The sequence below is a fragment of the Acomys russatus genome, chromosome 4, assembly GCF_903995435.1.
Source record: "Acomys russatus chromosome 4, mAcoRus1.1, whole genome shotgun sequence".
NCBI lineage: Eukaryota > Metazoa > Chordata > Mammalia > Rodentia > Muridae > Acomys > Acomys russatus.
This window is the reverse complement of record NC_067140.1, coordinates 82,023,851-82,031,637: the sequence shown is the minus strand read 5'-3', so window position 1 is coordinate 82,031,637 and position 7,787 is coordinate 82,023,851. Positions and strand designations below refer to the sequence as shown.

Genomic DNA, 7,787 nt, shown 5'->3' with positions numbered 1-7,787 from the left:
AGCTGAACCTATGTGAATTGTGCAACCCCAAACTCCACCCAGAAAAAAGTACTATATCTACCCACTCAAAGATGTGCATGTATAAAAAGGTTAGGGCAGCTTTTCTTATATTAATCCCAAACACAAGTAGCACAGCTGTTTGCACCAACAAACTAGGGCACACCCACAGGGTAAAGCAGGACCCAGGAGTAAGAATGAGCAAGCGTGACTACAGTATCACTGTGGTGAATCTCACAAGCACAACGCTAAGTGACAAAAGCTGGGCGCACAACAGCAGACAGCATACCATCCCAATCATATAAAGATTCAAAGAGGGAGAGGACCTGACTAGCTCAGTCTTTAAGAACACTAGCTGGAGAGGGGCCTGAATAGCTCAGTCTTTAAGAACACTAGCTGTTTTTTTTAAAATTTGATTCCCAGTACCTTATAGTGGCTCATAAATCATCTCTAACTCCAGCCATGGGATCAGATGCCCTCTTCTGGCCTCTGTGGACACCAGGCATACACATGGTACACAAACATACATGCAGGCAAAGCACTTACTATCACAACCCCTCCGGCAGAGTCTGTGTGACAAACGTTACCCAGGCAACGACCCCTACACAAAGGGAGAGCCTTCTGGAAATGGGTCTGATGTTCTTGCCAGGAGTAACTGATTACATGGCTCATTATTTTGGGAACATCTTGTTTTCTCTTTCTGCCTTTGTTTTTATTTTTCTTATCAAAGAACTTTTCAGACTTAACTGTGTTGCTAGGTGACTCTTAACTTGAAACTGCAACCAAGGGTCATTCAGTCAAGTTTACCACTAAATTCCATTCCACTTGTTAATAAAAACATGGCTAAGAATTAGTCACCAGTGAATAGTTCATATTATGACTTACAAATAAAGTGTTTTAGTAAAACTCCAGATAGTGACAGATGAGCTAAGAAAACAAACTGTCTTGACTTACAGATGTTTGGCATAATGAGAAAACACTGACCTTTGATAAAGAAGGCACATGCACTGATACCAATCTAATGACTTATGAATAATTGTTCAAGATTGATGACTACATAATTACACTGCATCCTGTATTTTTTGAATTGTAGGGAAAAATAATGTAATCACGAGAGACACCCCCATTTTAAAATGTGTATATAAACCTGGCTCGCTTGTCTCCAAAATACACTCAGACTCAGACTTCCCCTGAGTTGGTCTGTTTGTCACTCGCCTATCTTCTGCCCACTGATGCTTCGAGAACTCCCAACCCCAAGGACCTATACCCAACTGAGATGGTCCACGACAACTTACACATACAAAGTTTAAGAAACAACTTCAGAGAGAGCAAAAAGACGTCAGGGTAATAAGCTTTCTTGGTGGAGAGTGATGATATTAGCATGTGGAGAAAATGTGAGGGGTTAGATATTGAATGAGGTGTGTTTAGCTATGGAAATTTAAACCTCCACTGTGTTGAAATACAAGTCCACACACATAAAAAAAGCACGTGGAATTTCTTTTCCCTACTTAAAAAAACATAAGTCTCTATGAAGCATTTCTTATATGGTTTAGTCTCTGTGGCAAAATGATGAGAAATACCAATTAATTTTCCCACTTCAAAGATTTCACAAGGGGATATTTTAAGAAATGCTAAGAAAAATGCCTGGCTCCAAAATTCAACTGTTAAAATACCACACATTTGGTATCAACTTTCAGAATCATCTGGTAGCTATTTCTTCCCAGTAAATGTTCAAAACCATGGCTTCCATGTGAAAGGTCTTCTCTAACACAAAAAATGCAGAGGCATTTTCAATTCTAAAAGGTAAGAATTTTTAGAAAGATGAACTAGGGGTATTCGTGATGAAGGCATTCGTGATGAAGGCATCCATGATGAAGTCATCCGTGATGAAGGCATTGTGATGAAGGCATCGTGATGAAGGCATCGTGATGAAGGCATCCGTGATGAAGGCATCCGTGATGAAGGCATCCGTGATGAAGTCATCTGTGATGAAGGCATCGTGATGAAGGCATCGTGGTGAAGGCATCCATGATGAAGGCATCGTAGTGAAGGCATCCATGATGAAGGCATCGTGATGAAGGTATCGTGGTGAAGGCATCGTGGTGAAGGCGTTGCGATGAAGGCATCGTGATGAAGGCATCCATGATGAAGGCATCGTGATGAAGGCATCGTGGTGAAGGCATCCATGATGAAGGCATCGTGGTGAAGGCATCGTGGTGAAGGCATCGTGATGAAGGCATCCGTGATGAAGTCATCCGTGATGAAGGCATCGTGATGAAGGCATCGTGGTGAAGGCATCCATGATGAAGGCATCGTGATGAAGGCATCGTGGTGAAGCATCGTGATGAAGGCATCGTGATGAAGGCATCTATGATGAAGGCATCCGTGGTGAAGGCATCCGTGATGAAGTCATCCGTGATGAAGGCATCGCGATGAAGGCATCGTGGTGAAGGCATCCATGATGAAGGCATCGTGATGAAGGCATCCGTGATGAAGGCATCGTGATGAAGGCATCGTGATGAAGGCATCGTGGTGAAGGCATCGTGATGAAGGCATCCATGATGAAGGCATCGTGATTAAGGCATCGTGATGAAGGCATCGTGATGAAGGCATCCGTGATGAAGGCATCCGTGATGAAGGCATCCGTGATGAAGTCATCTGTGATGAAGGCATCGTGATGAAGGCATCGTGGTGAAGGCATCCATGATGAAGGCATCGTAGTGAAGGCATCCATGATGAAGGCATCGTGATGAAGGTATCGTGGTGAAGGCATCGTGGTGAAGGCGTTGCGATGAAGGCATCGTGATGAAGGCATCCATGATGAAGGCATCGTGATGAAGGCATCGTGGTGAAGGCATCCATGATGAAGGCATCGTGATGAAGGCATCGTGGTGAAGGCATCGTGATGAAGGCATCCGTGATGAAGTCATCCGTGATGAAGGCATCGTGATGAAGGTATCGTGGTGAAGGCATCCATGATGAAGGCATCGTGATGAAGGCATCGTGGTGAAGCATCGTGATGAAGGCATCGTGATGAAGGCATCCATGATGAAGGCATCCGTGGTGAAGGCATCCGTGATGAAGTCATCCGTGATGAAGGCATCGCGATGAAGGCATCGTGGTGAAGGCATCCATGATGAAGGCATCGTGATGAAGGCATCCGTGATGAAGGCATCGTGTTGAAGGCATCGTGATGAAGGCATCGTGGTGAAGGCATCGTGATGAAGGCATCCATGATGAAGGCATCGTGATTAAGGCATCGTGATGAAGGCATCGTGATGAAGGCATCCATGATGAAGGCATCGTGATGAAGGCATCGTGATGAAGGCATCCGTGATGAAGGCATCGTGATGAAGGCATCGTGGTGAAGGCATCCATGATGACGGCATCGTGATGAAGGCATCGTGATGAAGGCATCGTGATGAAGGCATCCATGATGAAGTCATCCATGATGAAGGCATCGTGATGAAGGCATCGTGATTAAGGCATCTGTGATGAAGGCATCCATGATGAAGGCATCCGGGATGAAGGCATCCGTGATGAAGGCATCCGGGATGAAGGCATCGTGATGAAGGCATCCGTGATGAAGGCATCGTGATGAAGGCATCCGTGATGAAGGCATCGTGATGAAGGCATCCGTGATGAAGGCATCCATGATGAAGGCATCCGTGATGAAGGCATCGTGATGAAGGCATCCGTGATGAAGGCATCCGTGGTGAAGGCATCCGTGATGAAGGCATCCGTGATGAAGGCATCCGTGATGAAGTCATCCGTGATGAAGGCATCGCGATGAAGGCATCGTGGTGAAGGCATCCATGATGAAGGCATCGTGATGAAGGCATCCGTGATGAAGGCATCGTGATGAAGGCATCGTGATGAAGGCATCGTGGTGAAGGCATCGTGATTGAAGGCATCCATGATGAAGGCATCGTGATTAAGCATCGTGATGAAGGCATCGTGATGAAGGCATCCGTTGATGAAGGCATCCGTGATGAAGGCATCCGTGATGAAGTCATCTGTGATGAAGGCATCGTGATGAAGGCATCGTGGTGAAGGCATCCATGATGAAGGCATCGTAGTGAAGGCATCCATGATGAAGGCATCGTGATGAAGGTATCGTGGTGAAGGCATCGTGGTGAAGGCGTTGCGATGAAGGCATCGTGATGAAGGCATCCATGATGAAGGCATCGTGGTGAAGGCATCCATGATGAAGGCATCGTGATGAAGGCATCGTGGTGAAGGCATCGTGATGAAGGCATCCGTGATGAAGTCATCCGTGATGAAGGCATCGTGATGAAGGTATCGTGGTGAAGGCATCCATGATGAAGGCATCGTGATGAAGGCATCGTGGTGAAGCATCGTGATGAAGGCATCGTGATGAAGGCATCCATGATGAAGGCATCCGTGGTGAAGGCATCCGTGATGAAGTCATCCGTGATGAAGGCATCGCGATGAAGGCATCGTGGTGAAGGCATCCATGATGAAGGCATCGTGATGAAGGCATCCGTGATGAAGGCATCGTGATGAAGGCATCGTGATGAAGGCATCGTGGTGAAGGCATCGTGATGAAGGCATCCATGATGAAGGCATCGTGATTAAGGCATCGTGATGAAGGCATCGTGATGAAGGCATCCATGATGAAGGCATCGTGATGAAGGCATCGTGATGAAGGCATCCGTGATGAAGGCATCGTGATGAAGGCATCGTGGTGAAGGCATCCATGATGACGGCATCGTGATGAAGGCATCGTGATGAAGGCATCGTGATGAAGGCATCCATGATGAAGTCATCCATGATGAAGGCATCGTGATGAAGGCATCGTGATTAAGGCATCTGTGATGAAGGCATCCATGATGAAGGCATCCGGGATGAAGGCATCCGTGATGAAGGCATCCGGGATGAAGGCATCGTGATGAAGGCATCCGTGATGAAGGCATCGTGATGAAGGCATCCGTGATGAAGGCATCGTGATGAAGGCATCCGTGATGAAGGCATCCATGATGAAGGCATCCGTGATGAAGGCATCGTGATGAAGGCATCCGTGATGAAGGCATCCGTGGTGAAGGCATCCGTGATGAAGGCATCTGTGATGAAGGCATCCGTGATGAAGGCATCCATGATGAAGTCATCCCTGATGAAGGCATCGTGATGAAGGCATCGTGATGAAGGCATCCGGGATGAAGGATCCACCTCCTTGCCTCATTGCCACTAGCTCTTTTGATGGGTTAAAGCTGTGCTCATCCAGGTGACCATATCCAACAAAGGCTATCGATCAGCTGAGTGTGAATTAAGCTCCTTAGTAAAAAGCAAGGAGAAACGTCTCTAGCATCCTAAGGCCTCCCTGTTCCTTAGTTACTAGCCTTAGGTCAGTGTTCATTGCATGCTGTATTTGTATTTACAAATGACACTTGATAATCAATTTTAAAGCATTTGTGAGACTGTTGGGTTATTTATCTTTAAAATTCTTTGTCTTTTTTATTAAGTAAAACATACATAATAAAAAGCCATGTATGACTACACATCTTTCCAGTGAATTTGTATAAAAGAGACACCTATGTGTAACCAATTTCATAAAATAGTTAATACCCACCAAATACTTTGGTTACCTCTCCCAGACAGTAGGCCCCCAATCAAAGGTAACCATTATTTTAAAAAATTAATTCTCTCGTTTTTTCTTTCCTTCCCCTGTGCATGTGTGTATCTGTGTGTGTATCTGTGTGTGTCTTTGTGTGTATGTGTTCTGTGTGAGTGTAAGTAGGTACACATATGTCACAGCAAACATGTAGAACTCAGAAGAGTTGGCTCTCGCCTTCTACGTTGGGATCCATAGGTTGAACTCAGACCATCAGTGCTTCTGTCTGTTGAGTCGTCTCACCAGCCAGCTTTTCTTGTTGCTGTTGTTCTGACAGGATCTCGTCTTGAACTCAATATGTAGCCCTAAGTACACTTGACTTTGTGAGATTCCTACCTCAGGCCCCCAAGTGCTTGGATTATAAGTGTGGGGCAACAGTAATTACCTAGCAGAGGGTAATTACTCACTTGGCATGTTGCTGAACTTCAGGTGGAAAGGCAAAGTGTGTTCTTTTGTGTCAGGTACCTTTCAATATCACATCCGTTAGGTTCATTCGCATAGACAAGAGCAGCTCTGGTTTCTCCTACTGATGTCCTGCAAGCTTCCAGCTGGACCCCTGCCTCAATCTGTTTGTTGCACTACCGTGGCCATGAGTAGTTTCCAGGGAGGTTCCTGGAAGTGAAATACTGTTGCTGTGATGGAAAACCTAGAACAGGACCTTGTATGTACGTGTGACACACTCCTGAAGGGAACACGCCACTGCGTATGTCTTGGCTAGAGTGAAATCAAGATGTCAGGTTTCCAGGGTGATGCGATGCTTAATCACATCGTTTCTCGGTCACACTGGTCCAGTCTGAGTTCTAGCAGTGCTGGCTGGTGTTTTGCTTCATTGTCCCATGCTTCCTTCTCTCTGTCTGTAACAGATGACAGCAACCTTACGGGGCTTTTATCTTGAACAGCATGCGATGCCGTGAGAATGCTTGACTTGCAGACTCTCTGCAACTGAGTTCTTTAATCCTGGCATTCTGGCAGCTGGACCTGTAGTCAAGAATGTGGGTTTGTCTTGGGTAGAAATTGCTAGGTTGTGCTCACTTCGGCAGCACATATACTAAAATTGGAATGATACAGAGAAGATTAGCATGGCCCCTGCACAAGGATGACACGCAAATTCGTGAAGCATTCCATATTTTTGGACACTAGTCCAAGGGGCATGTCCCATGAATGTCTTCACTTATCAGGAAAGTGGGGCAGAGGGGAGGACATCCTATTGGGACTCTAGGAGAGAGAAGCATGGGAGAATGGGGAAATAGAAAGATCCAGAGGGTCCTAGAAACCTACAAGAAGAACATTATGATGGGCAGATCTGGGCCCAGGGGTCCTGCTCAAACTATGGCACCAGCCAAGGACAATGTGTGCAGTAAACTTCGAACCCCTACCCAGATCTAGCCAATGGATAGGACATGCTCCACAGTTGAGTGGAGAGTGGGGTCTGACTTTCACATGGACTCTGGTGCCCCATATTTGACCACGTCCCCTGGATGGGGAGGCCTGGTGGCACTCAGAGGAAGGATAGCAGGCTACCAAGAAGAGACTTGATACCCTATGAACATATACAGGGGGAGGGAGTCCCCCTCAGTCACAGTCATAAGGGAAGGGAGTAAGGGGAAAATGGGAGGGAGGGAGGAATGGGAGGATACAAGGGATGGGATAACAATTGAGATGTAATATGAATAAATTAATAAAATATATTTAAAAAAAAGAAATTGCTAGGTAGTAAGAGGGTTGCAGAGGACCTGAGCATGCTTTCCAGAAGGACCCTGCCTGGTGCCCTGAGAACCTGCCCACATGGATGCCAGGCTGTAGAAGGCATGCAGCCCTAGGTTTACCACCTAGGATCTGGGATCACACTTCTACCTCCTCCTCACCTCCTGATCCACCCTTCCTCTGCCTGCCTGCCAGCACTGCTTTGTACCTTCCTAATGGTCTCTTAGTTCTTTGCCCACCGAGGATGTTTTCCTCCCTGCAAAGAATACAGATTCTTTCCTGCATGATGTCATTAGCAGAAAGAAACCTGCTCCCATAATAACTGACTTCTTAAGACAGCGCAGCTGCCTCTGTCAGGGGTCACCACGTGGACCAGAAAACAAGGCAGTGGTTTATAAAATAGAGTTTTATTTGAATAAGGTCAGTCCACATGGGATTAATTAAACACATCCAT

The 7,787-nt window shown here is 46.2% G+C and overlaps 1 non-coding gene across 1 annotated transcript; it reads left to right on the top strand.

Moving 5' to 3' along the window:
- Window positions 1–6,653: 6,653 nt before the first annotated feature.
- LOC127188738 (U6 spliceosomal RNA) lies at window positions 6,654–6,760 on the top strand. Its single transcript, XR_007830584.1, has one exon. It is a non-coding gene; the product is annotated as a U6 spliceosomal RNA (small nuclear RNA).
- Window positions 6,761–7,787: the final 1,027 nt, after the last annotated feature.